The 12186-nt window shown below is 41.3% G+C and overlaps 1 protein-coding gene across 3 annotated transcripts in view; it reads left to right on the top strand.

The window, feature by feature from the left end:
* Positions 1-12186, top strand: part of sema5a (sema domain, seven thrombospondin repeats (type 1 and type 1-like), transmembrane domain (TM) and short cytoplasmic domain, (semaphorin) 5A) — a 267608-nt gene that overhangs the window by 162 nt on the left and 255260 nt on the right. The window contains exon 1 of one of the 3 annotated variants that reach the window (XM_038797604.1): positions 3-207. The exons of 1 other annotated variant lie outside the window; for it this stretch is intronic. The gene's annotated coding sequence lies outside the window, so the exon portion shown is untranslated. Of the gene's footprint in view, positions 1-2; positions 208-1333; positions 1352-12186 lie in introns of those variants that run through there. One more of the 3 variants, XM_038797606.1, reaches the window with a different exon arrangement.

The raw sequence follows: 12186 nt of genomic DNA, 5'->3' as shown, positions 1-12186 counted from the left end.
CTTTACGAGAGACAGCGAAAGGAGAGGCAGGGCTGGGGTGAGAGCAGGGGAGTGAAGCACTGAGCTACAGAGACGAGAGGAGCACAGGCATTGAGTGCACTGATTGCAACTACGCTCAACTCCTCAGCAAGTTTTATCTCCCGGCGGATTTTGCTTGCCTTGTAGACTATTAACCAGATGCGTTTGGAAAGTTGGAGTATTAACTCGGTGAGTCCAGGGTGCTTTTGTTTGAATTATGTTTCAGTAACATGCATTATTTTGCAGAGGGTACTTTGAGTTGCTCGCATTATGCGGGGAAGTTCTGCAACAATAACAACGTAAAGTCTCGGAGTAAACGTGTGCAATCTGATCACAGTCCCGACTAAACTCCATTCGGCGGCTCATAGATCTGTTATTTATAAAAAGAAGCACAGAAATATAGACCTGCTGTCGTTCTGGACATTGTAATTGTATTCTGAACAGGGTTAATTTAAGCAGTGCTGTTCGCAGATAAGAAACAGAAGTATATTGTTGTGAACTATTTTTGTTAGTTCGTGCTGGAATTGCGTTTTTAATTTTAAAGTGGAAATTGAGACGCGTTGCTTGAGAGTACAAGGGGAAAGTACCGTATACTTTCAAAATGCAGATTTATTGACTAGATTAGTCAAAAGCAGAATCGGCTGTCTTCCAGAAGTATGAACAGTGGTGGTGGTGCACTTATATTTATGGAGTAGATTAAAGGTGATTTGAAAAAAATATTTTACACAAATTCCCATCCTTTCTACATTCACAAATTTAAATCCCTGCATGGCTAAAAAGTTTAACCCCCTTCAATTTTCTGCATCGAATGTTTAAATCTGGTTACGAAATGCAGGATTCTCCCGGTGCTACAGTTTGATCAGTTTACTGCCATCGCACTTGCGGGATCAGTCTGATTTTCGAGTTCTGTGATTGACTGCCAGCACAATTATTACTATCATTAGTAAATGCAACTTCACTGGGATTATTTTTCCATTATGATCGTTAATGCCCATTTTTCTGAACCACTGATCCGGAGTGAGCACACTTTTAGAGTATTGTGCATTTATTTTAATAGTTTATTAACTACAGATGTACAGTAGATAATGTTCTACTCGGATCGTTTTATTGAATGTGCGGTAATTCACATTAGATCCCCTGTTCGGAGCAGATAATTGAAGGATGAAATATTGACAGCTTGGGGGCGCTGTTCAATATGATGAGAAAGAATCAGGTAACTGGTCGCTCTGACAAAAGCCAAAAAGTATTGAAGGCATTGCCAGAACACACCAAATCTACCTCTACATTCTAGTTAACAAATGTTGATCAGCGATTTAAATTGCTTTGCCTAAAGGTGCGTGTAGAATTCACTTTGTATGGGGATTGTTGAAAGAGATGCAAGTATTCTGTTTAATTGATTAAAATGACACTATATAATCAGTAGCATATATGTCATTAATTATTAATGTTGGCTGGTGGTAATACTTTGATTTGTACTTGCCAAGAATGCAATCTTCAACTTCATTTTTAAGAATTGAAATAAAGCGATTTTTCCCCATCAAACTAAAGATTAAAAGGATATGCAAATACCTTTATAATTTAGTATGCTGAAGTTTAAAGTGAGGGATAACAGTTGATTTTTAGTCTTTAGTAGTGCATTTCCTGTTGCATCTTGTAGCTCAATCGTGCACAATTATATCTTGTATTCCATTACTTTTGAAAACGTTATTATTTGCTGCACACAGTGCCAGGAATCCGAGTTCGATTCCAGTCTTGGGTGACTGTGTGGAGTTTGCACTTTCTCCTTGTGTCTGTGTGGGTTTCCTCTAGGTGCTCCAATTTCCTCCCACAGTTCAAAGATGTTGGCCACGTTAAATTGTCCCATGGTGTTCAGTGATGTGCAGGTTGGGTTAGAGGAATAGAGCGGGGGAATGGACCAGGGTGGAGTGCTCTTTCAGAGGGTCGGTGCAGACTCGATGGGCCGAGTGGCCTCCTTCTGCACTGTAAGGATTCTATGATCTATTATCCACATCACACAGCACATAAATTCATCCAGAAAGTATGAGAGTCGCAGCATCCAATACCTGTTTATGTAACAATAACATTGTCTGAAATTGCACTTCAGAGTATGAGGAACAGAGGCTGTGACAGTTAATTTTTGATTAAAAAGTGTGTAAAATTCTCAAGATATTTTTTATTCGACACAATAATGTATGTAGTTTGACATGAATAATAGATTGGATCTTAACTTAAATAGTGCAGGACTATGTATTATAACTTTCAATTCATTTTGCATTGCAACATTCCAATTTGCTGAGGTTTTCTGTATGATCACCCCAACAAAATGTATTTTCTGGAAGCAATCAGCTTAGCAATACAATATTGGAAGAAGCCAATTGTTCAAAATGTTCTGGTAGCAATGTTGTACGGTTGAATGCTTTGTAGCATTAAGAATCAATTTTGTGCTGAAACAAGTTACAATTTGGATCAGCCAGTTCACTGTGATGTCCTGATTATTTTTTTATATCTGTCTCAATACAATAGAGAAAATGTCACAGCTGTACCTTTTGAAATGTTTACAATCAATTGAAGATTAGTGCTTAACAGCTTCTTTAATGGACAGTTTACCTGTTAATAGATCAAATTAAAATTAAATGTCTCACCTAAGTATGAAAATAACCAAACACCATCCAAGTGCTAAGTCTGGGTCTTTGACTTTCTCTCGCTAAAGGCTACTTTATTTTGCTGATAAGATCTGCCATAAAGACACTTAAATTGTTTTCTTAGTACTTAATACTCAGCATCAGCGGCTGATCAAAGCAAGATTAAATGATTTTGTTTTCTTTATTATTGTGTTTTGATTGTCAACTTACTGAATAATATCCATGGTTTTCAGATTAATTTGGTAAATTGTTCAAATGTGCATTCATTATATTTGCATTGTTACCCATCATTGTTGAGTAACTTAGATAAGAAACACTGTGTCCATGTAGAGATGTTTTCTTTTTTGTAGTATTCATAACTCAATTTTTAAGAATGTTTCTTAAGATATGGATAGTGTGTGCTACACATGAAGTAGGAAGGTAGAAATTAAGGTAAAAGTAACATATGCAGATGCTGGGAATCTGAAATAAAAGTAGAAAATATTGGAAATATTCAGCAGGTCAGTCAGCATCTGTGGAGAGAGAAACTGAGTTAACATTTTTATTGCCTTTTGAAAAGTTATCAAGTAGAAATAGCACGGCGGAACAGTGGTGGTTAGTACTGCTGCCTCACAGCTCCAGGGTCCTGGGTTCAATTCCAGCCTCAGGTGCCTCTGTGTGGAATCTTTCCCGTGTCTGCGTGGGTTTCCTCCAGGTGCTCCGGTTTCCTCCCACAGTCCAAAGATGTGCAGGTTAGGTGGATTGGCCATCCTAAATTGCCCCTTAGTGTCCAAAAGGTTAGTAGGGTTACGGGGATAGGGTGGAGGTGTGGGCTTAAGTAGGGTGCCCTTTCCAAGGGCCGGGGCAGACTTGATGGGCCGAATGGCCCCCTTATGCACTGTAGGTTCAATCAATAGGCTGTAATTTTCCCACTGTTCAGGCTAATGGGAACATCTGGTTCCGCCAATGGTGGCTCCACCGTGAGTTTCCTGGTGATGAGGGGTGAATTCAATGGGAACCCCATTGACAAGAGCAGGACCCGTCGCTGGCCGATGGCGGAAAATCCTGCTCATAATTTCTCCTTTCCCTACAGCTGCTGCCCCAGCATCTGTGCATTTTCTGAAATAAATTAATGTTATGTAGATATATATATATGGGTGGCACGGTAGCACAATGGTTAGCACTGTTGCCTCACACCGCCAGGGTCCCAGGTTCGATTCCTGGCTTGGATCGCTGTCTGTACGGAGTCTGCACGTTCTCCCCCTGTCTGCATGGGTTTCGTCCGGGTGCTCAGTTTCCTTTTACAAGTCCCGAAAGACGTGCTTGTTAGGTGAATTGGACATTCTGAATTCTCCCTCGGTGTACCTGAACAGGCGCCGGAGTGTGGCGACTCGGGGCTTTTCACAGTAACTTCATTGCAGTGTTAATGTAAGCCTACATGGGACACTAACAATGAGTAGTATTATTATTATTTATTATTATTATTAGGTAGACTATGTTGATATTTACATACATACCTGTTGCAAATTCCTTGCATCTTACAAAATTAAATATATTGTATTAAGAATGCTATATTTGACAACTAATACTATTAATCTCTTCAAGGAATCTTTCCAATAGACATTATTTTGTGAAATTCATTTATTAGGAAACACTTGCAATTGGTTAGAAAATATCTACTTTTTCACATGTCAGTTAACAGTTTAATCTCTAATTTATATTTGTAAATGACTAATGTGTTTCAACAAGTAACCGTGTTAATTCCTAAATCAGAGCTGAATACAGTTGTCATAGCCCAGCAGTTTGGTGCATAAAAGAGCAACATTGCTATGCAGCAGTTGTATCTGAGTTGACGTTGGTCTTTATAATCAGCTGAATTCGCTTGAAACTGGGGAATAACCCTCTTCAATGAATTGTGTCCAGGATCAATATGTAACATTACAGAATATGAAGTCAAGGAAACAGTGTTTTGAAAAATATGAATTAATACCCAGAGATTTCTACGTGGCATTTACTGTCCATTTTGGTGCACATTTCCTGGGCAATACACAACAAAAAATCATGGAATCCTAGGCTCTCCCTCTGTTCCGTCTCCATAGAGGTCTGCCATAATATATTTCATAAAATAATAGAAAATATTGAATTCTGGTTTTGTCATCTAAGTTAATTACCTGGAGCCATTGAATTCTCCTATCAGCAAGTTGTTCTCTACTACCAGTATTTTGCTTCAGCTTAAATGTCAAATTATGCAGAGCATATAGATTTAGTTAGTTTAAAGGTTGTTGTGGATGACTGATAGCCCTGTTACCTTTTGAAATATGCTCCACCATTTCAGTGGATTTTCAATGAGGGAAGATGGAAAAGGTAAGCTAATTCTCTAAAGACATGAGTCATCCGAGTCAGCTCATTCATCACTATCTTCTGCCTTTGTGATTCACAACATGAGTCAGTTGATATTTTCACAGATCAAGAAGCAAATACATGCACAAAGGTATGGCATGATTTTAAAAATAATCTTTCAGAGTTACTTCACATGTTTGCGTAAAGTTATTTTGTGATGTAACAAAATTGTTGCTTTGCAACATCTGTATTTTGAAATAGTTTCTAAGAAAAGGAGACTTTTGTCATTTGAAACAAAACTCAGCTCATTAACATAGCCGTCATTACAAACTATTGCATATTTGGTATACCTGCTCTTTAGAGGAAGCAAATTGCTGTGAGTTTTCAATTCTTCGGGGAGAGAAAAGTCCAGAAGGCTATATCGGTCATTATCGAAAGAAAACTCTGAATTGGTGAGAGACACGTGTGTCTCCCGTGTATCATATTGCACCACATCAAATTTCAAACCAGTTCTGCTTTACTCTCTGTTATGTATAGCTTGAAATGGCGATGGTAATTAGCCATGGTGCACAAAGGGCCATAGGCATCTCTCTCTATTGGAGAGAGACAATTGGTTATAGTTTGAAGGATTCCTCTCCACTTCAACAATTGGGTGAGACAAGTAGGTATTCCTCCAGGACCGACCACAGCCGGCACAGGGATTAAACCGTTGCTGTTGGTGTCATTCTGCACCACATTTAAACAATCTAGCCAACTGAACCGTATTGCTTCAGTCTGTGCACCATCTACAGGAGAAACAATACTACTGATTCAGTGCTTATCCATCCTCTAGAGTGGACGAAGAGCTTATCTAACTCCATTATTCATACTAACTTTACAGCATTTGATTAGTGTTTACAATCTATCTTAATGAATTGGATGACGGGACCAACTGTATTGTAGCCAGGTTTGTAGGTGATACAATGATAGGTAGGAAGACCAAGTTACGAGGAGGATACAAAGGATCTGCAAAGGGTTACAGATAGAACATAGAACATTACAGCGCAGTACAGGCCCTTTGGTCCTCGATGTTGCGCCGACCTGTGAAACCACTCTAAAGCCCATCCACACTATTCCCTTATCATCCAATGTTTATCCAATGACCATTTAAATGCCCTTAATGTTGGCGAGTCCACTACTGTTGCAGGCAGGGCATTCCACACCTTTACTACTCTCTGAGTAAAGGGGTTAAGTAAGTGGGCAAAAGTCAGCAGATGGAGTATAACGTGAGAAAATATGAGTTTGTCGATTTTGGCAGGAGAAGTAGAAAAACCGAATATTATTGAAATGGAGAGAGACTGCAGAATAGTGCAGAACAGAGAGATCTGAGTGTGCTTGTACATAAATCAAAAAATGTTAGCAAGCAAATAAAGCAAGAACCTCAGAAGACAAATTGAATGTTGACTTTTATTGCAAGGCGGATGGAGTACAAAAGTAAAATGGCCCTGCTACAACTGTACACAGCATTAGTGACACTGCACCTGAAATTCTGTGTACAGTTTTGGTCTCCTTATTTAAGGAAGGATATACTTGAATTGGAAGGAGTTCAGAGAAGGTTCATTAGGCTGATTTCTGGGGTGAAGTAGTTGTCTTATGAGGAAAGGTTGAGCGGGTTGTGCCTATCATCATTGCAGTTTAGAAGAATGAGAAATGATCTTATTGAAACATGTAGGATTCTGAGGGGGCTTGACTGGGTAGATGCTGAGAGGATGTTTCCTCCCTGGGGGAATCTAGAACTTGGGGGCACAGCTTCAAAATGGGATCTCCCATTTACGACTGAGATGAGGAGGAATTTCTCCTCTCAGAGGATCGCTAGTATTTGGAATTCTCTTCCATATAGAAGTATGGATGCTGGGTAATTGAATATATTTAAAACTGAGTTAGACAAGGTTTTAATCAACAAGTGAGTCATTATAGTGGACAGGTGGGGAAGTGGTGTTAAGGACACAATCAGATCAACCATGATTTTATTGAATGGTAGAGCAGACTAGATTGGCCAAATGGCCTACAACTGTGTTATTTCTTAGTATCTTATGATGATAGGTTGATGCCACGTTCACTTTCCTCAGCACCTCATATGGCTCAGTACATATGTTACAATCAGTTTTCATCAAGGGCAATCTCAAGGGATTCAACATACCACAGACCTTTAAAATGTAGATATTATATGATGCAGGATAACTTCTGCAATATTGAATGCCTGATTTTTCACTTTGAGTCATCTCAACGTAAACTTAAATCTTGAAGAATTACTCACTTGAGCAAATTGTTACAGATGAAATTGGATAGGGCCAGTTTGTTTTGTACCATGCTGATTAAAACACGGTAGCATTCCCCAGTTATCTGACCATCTAAATGTATGTCTAATGTAACAGGCCAGATTTTTATGTAGTTTGTGCAGGCACTTGTCACCTGAAATAGCACGTTATGATGTTGAGAGGGATTCCCGCGTCATCATGCCGCATCGCGATATTACGCTGGGCGGATGTGCTTGAATGTCAGAAGCCTGTCCAACGTCAATTAAAAGGCCAACTGGGCTAGTTAAATGGGAAATTGACTGCAATTTTGAGATGTCTGTTCATTTTTATGGTGGGTACATGGGAAAAATGGGCAGGTGGAGATTACACATTTTCCACCTTCAACACCCAGGGAGTGACATAAGGTTCAGGTGGAATGAAGAAGTGAAGAGGTAGGAGTTCAAAAGTGAGATGAATGTCTGGGCAGTTCAGAATCTTTCGTGAAGGATCTTTATTATTTCCTATGCAGGTCAGGATGTTTTAATCTTTACACAAGGCATTTACAGACCAGCCTCATCATAATAAAGGTTGAACCTCTGGAAAACGGAAGGTGAAAAATGGGAATTGTTTATTTAGCTGCGGGCAGTTCCTTACATGAGGAGGAGAGGGCAAGAAGGGAGAGGAGGCCAGCTGGCCATAGACATTGTTATAGAATCTGTGCACAAGGTGAAGCAACACAACCTGAAGGGGATGAAGGCCAAGAAGCCTTGCAAGGGCAAGGGAAGGCACCAGTATGCCGGGAGAGTCTTTAGGGTTAGCTATGGTTATCTTGAGATGACCGAGGTGCAGTGCCGAAGGAGAGTGCGCCTCTCAAGGGAGACAGAAACTTAACTGGACTAGCCAGATAAATACTGTGGCTACCAGTGCAGGTCAGAGGCTGAGAATCCTCCAGCGGGTAACTCACCTCCAGATTCCCCAAAGCCTGTCCACCCAGTCAGGAGTGTGATGGAATAATCCTCACTTGCCTAGATGAGTGCAGCTCCAACAACACTCAAGAAGCAAAACAGCCCACTTGATTGGAGACCCATTCGCAAACATTCACTTCCTCCACCGGTGATGCATAGTGGCAGCCGTGTGCACCATCTACAAGATGCACTGCAGGAACTCACCAAAGATTCTTCGGCAGCACCTTCCAAACCCATGACTGCTACCATCTAGAAGGACAAGGGCAGCAGATGCTTGGGAACCCCACCACATGGAGGTTTCCCTCCAAACCACTCACCATCCTGACTTGGAAATATATCACTGTTCCTTGACTCCGATATCTGGAGAGGAACCATTGGGAAAAACGGGGTAGGAAAAGCAAATGCAAATGGTGTCCTCCTACTGACGATAGACCTTCACATGGCCTCACTATAATAAACACCCTCGTCTGCTGAAGAACAAATTCAAAACCACTGAGGCATCCTAGGGCAGATCGTTGGCCTCGCCTGCATTATGTCATTGTGTGAGCCAAAGATCTAAGTGATTTTTGTATCACTTCATCCAGGCTGGGATCGATGACTCCTGGACAAATCGTCTACTTGTTCGATTGATGGTGAACATCCACCTCCTACTAAGACATTGAAAGACCAGAAATTCCCTTTTCAGCCCAACTGAAGAGAGGAATCTTCACACATTCAGCTCAATTCCAAATCAGTGGGATCAAATAAAGTCATATAATGCTCCTGTTTCTGACAATTGGGTTTGAGCATCATCACTAGGACTGGTTCAGCAAAAATAATGCTGAAATATGTGACCTCCTAGAACAAAAACGAGCAGTCTTTGTTCCCTGACAGAACAACCCAAGGTCCAAGTCAAGAAGGGAGCATTCCAGTAGCTCAAGACTGAAGCCCAAAGTCAAACCTGGAAGATCAAGGACATGTCATGGGAAGAGAAAGCCTAAGAGGTCCAACAAAAAGCTGATCATCATAACATGTGAAGCTTTTCTGAAGCTACCAGGGCCATCTTTAAGCTAAGGTCAAATGAGCAAAACCCCCTTCACTCACAGCTTGGTGTTTCCCTTCACAAGGATGATGATGCCATCTGTCAACACTGAAAATAACTTCTTAACTGTGAATCCACAGTGTTGCTGATACTCTCCAGACTATCCCCCTGTACCCTTCGTAGAATCCATGGTTGAAATATTGATAGGAGAGCTGCAACAAGCAACCAAATGGACAAAAAACATCAAAGCCTGTGGCTCTGATAGTATTCCAGCTGATGTCTTCAAAGCTCGTCGACCTTTGCTTACACAATGTCTCCAAGCACTTTTCCTCCCAAATCTGTAAAATAAAAAAAACCCTCCCCTGCTCCTTGACTTCAGGAATGTGACAGCAGTAACTATGTTTAATTAGGGTGATAAATCATGCAGTGGAAACTATCAAGGGAAAATCCAGATGTGCACTCTTTGAATGACCTACTTCCTGTGGCTGAGGAAATCCTCTCAGAGGCATAGTGTGGCTTTAGACTTTCCAGAGGAACCTCTGACATGGTCTTTGTTACCAGATAAATCCAAGAGAAATGCTGGCCACAACACTAGGAACCTTCAATGCATTGACCTGACCGAAGTGATTGACCCTGTAAATGTTGAGGCTCTCTAGACTGTGATCAAAAGATTTGGATGCCCGAGAAACCTCATCACTATGATGCTGTTGCTTCACATCGATATGAACTGTCTTGAGTTAGAAATCTGAAACAGATTCTTTCAAAATCCGACCGGTCTCAAGCAAGGCTGTGTGATAGCCCCCATATTACTTACAATATACCTGACAGTAGCTATCACCTCATCAAAGATCAGCTGTGCTCTGTTGTCCATATTAAATGCTGTCTGGTTGGAAAACTGCTTAATCTCAGTCGCCTCCATGCAAAAGCTAAACTGACCACAATAGATATTCAAGATCTGCAGTTTGTGGATGACTGCAGTGTTGTTGCCCATTATGCAGCAGGTTTGCAAACCACTCTTTGAGCTCTTCAATTCTGCCTACAAGAAACTTGGCCTGTCCTTGAATGTTGCCAAGACAAAACTCCTGTATCAACCCAGACCTAGTCAGCCAAATATTCCCCTTGCATATATGTTGGAGGAGACGCTGGAATATGTTGAGCACTTCCCATACCTTGGCTGCCACCCTCTCTCAAAAAGCTATCGTTGACAAGGAGATCCAACACTGGACCAGTTGCGCTGGCTTAGCCTTCTACAAACTACAACACGAGTGTTTGACAACAGAGACCGTGTCAACAAACCTCCTAGTGCAGAGGACAGTTATTATCACCACACTCCTGTACTGCAAGGAGACCTGGATTGCGAATCAATGACACATAAGAGTGCGAGAGAAATTCCATTAGCAATGCTTTCATTCTGCAGCCTTTGGATTCGCTGGCAAGACCGTTAAACAAATACTTGTATACTTCTTGAAGCTAGCTCCACAGGCATTCAGGAAAAAAACTCCTGTAATGTTTTTTCTTTTTTCTGTCTTGGGATGAGGGACTGATCGCAAGGCCATTGTTGCTTCAACGACTCTCTGAGGGTCTCCTTAAAGAGAGGACCTATAAAAGGCAACCTATTAGCATCATTAGACAGGGTAGATGCAGAAATGATGGTTCCAATTGCAAATTAGTCCAGAACCAGGGGTCAGAGTCTAAGGATACAGGGTACATCAATTAGGGCTGAGATGTGGGGAAATTTCTTCACTCAGAAGGTGGTGAGCCTGTGAAATTCTCTACCATAGACCGCAGTTGAGGCCAAAACATTGTGGGCTGGATTCTCCGTTGGCAGGATCCTCTGTTTTACTGGCAGCCCACTCACACCCGCAGATTTCCCGACGGAGTGGGGTAGCCACAATGGGAAACCCATTGGAGGATCCCGCTTCTTGTTGGGGTGCGCGACACTGGAAAATGGGTCTGGCCGGAAAGGGCAATCCACCATGTACGTTTTCAAGAAGGAGTTAAATACAGCTCTTGGGGCTAAAGGGATCAGAGTATATGGAGGGAAAAGCGGGAACAGGTTATTGAGTTGGATGAGCAGTCATGATTATAATGACTGGTGGAGCAGGCTCGATGAGCTGAATGGCCTCCTCCTGCTCCGATATTCTATGTTTCATTGTCTCTAAGTGTGGCAGCATTTACATGAATGGCTGGGAAAAGCTTGCTACCAATCACTCAGAATGGCTTCTCAAAGGCAATTAGGGATGGGCAATAATTGCTGGCTAATCACTGATGCCCACATCTCGTAAAAGAATGAGAATAGGGCGTCAACTTGTCCATCAAGCTGCATCATGCTTTGAGCCACATCTTACTGAGGCAAAGTGACAGAGAAGGAAAGAAAATATAGCAAATGCTCACTCTGGATGCTACAATCTCATTTGATATCCTGCCCCATGTGTCCAGGTTGAGAATTATCTTATTCAATTACAGGATGTCCCACAGCAAAACGCCTGTGACCCTGATTCGACATCATCCTTGAATTGAGAGCTAGCCGACAACAAAAATAACTTTTGACTCCAACTTTCACTGGAGCGATTCCTTCAAAAGCTACTGATCAAGTCTTCTTTCATCACCACTCACTTGTTCCTAACTGAAATTGTTCTTACTCTAAACAACTTCTCTTTGAACTCGACTCATTTCCTCCAGGTGAATGTTGTCACAATGAAAATACCAATTGAGCCTTTTTAGAAGAACTTTGCGGAACCCTTGTTTCCAACTCTGCTCAAGCACCTCCCTCCATCTGCTCGCTGGCAATGATCTTGCAAATTCTAATACACCCATTCCTATTATTTAAAAAAATATATTTTTGTTCAAGGCATTTAACAAATATACACAGAATATCAGAAGAACAACACATCAACCCAATAAACAACCCCTGCCTTCCCCATTTTAACCCCCTAACCCCAAGA

The sequence above is a fragment of the Scyliorhinus canicula genome, chromosome 5 (genome assembly GCF_902713615.1).
Source record: "Scyliorhinus canicula chromosome 5, sScyCan1.1, whole genome shotgun sequence".
Classification (NCBI taxonomy): Eukaryota; Metazoa; Chordata; class Chondrichthyes; order Carcharhiniformes; family Scyliorhinidae; genus Scyliorhinus; species Scyliorhinus canicula.
This window is presented reverse-complemented; position numbering and strand designations above follow the sequence as displayed.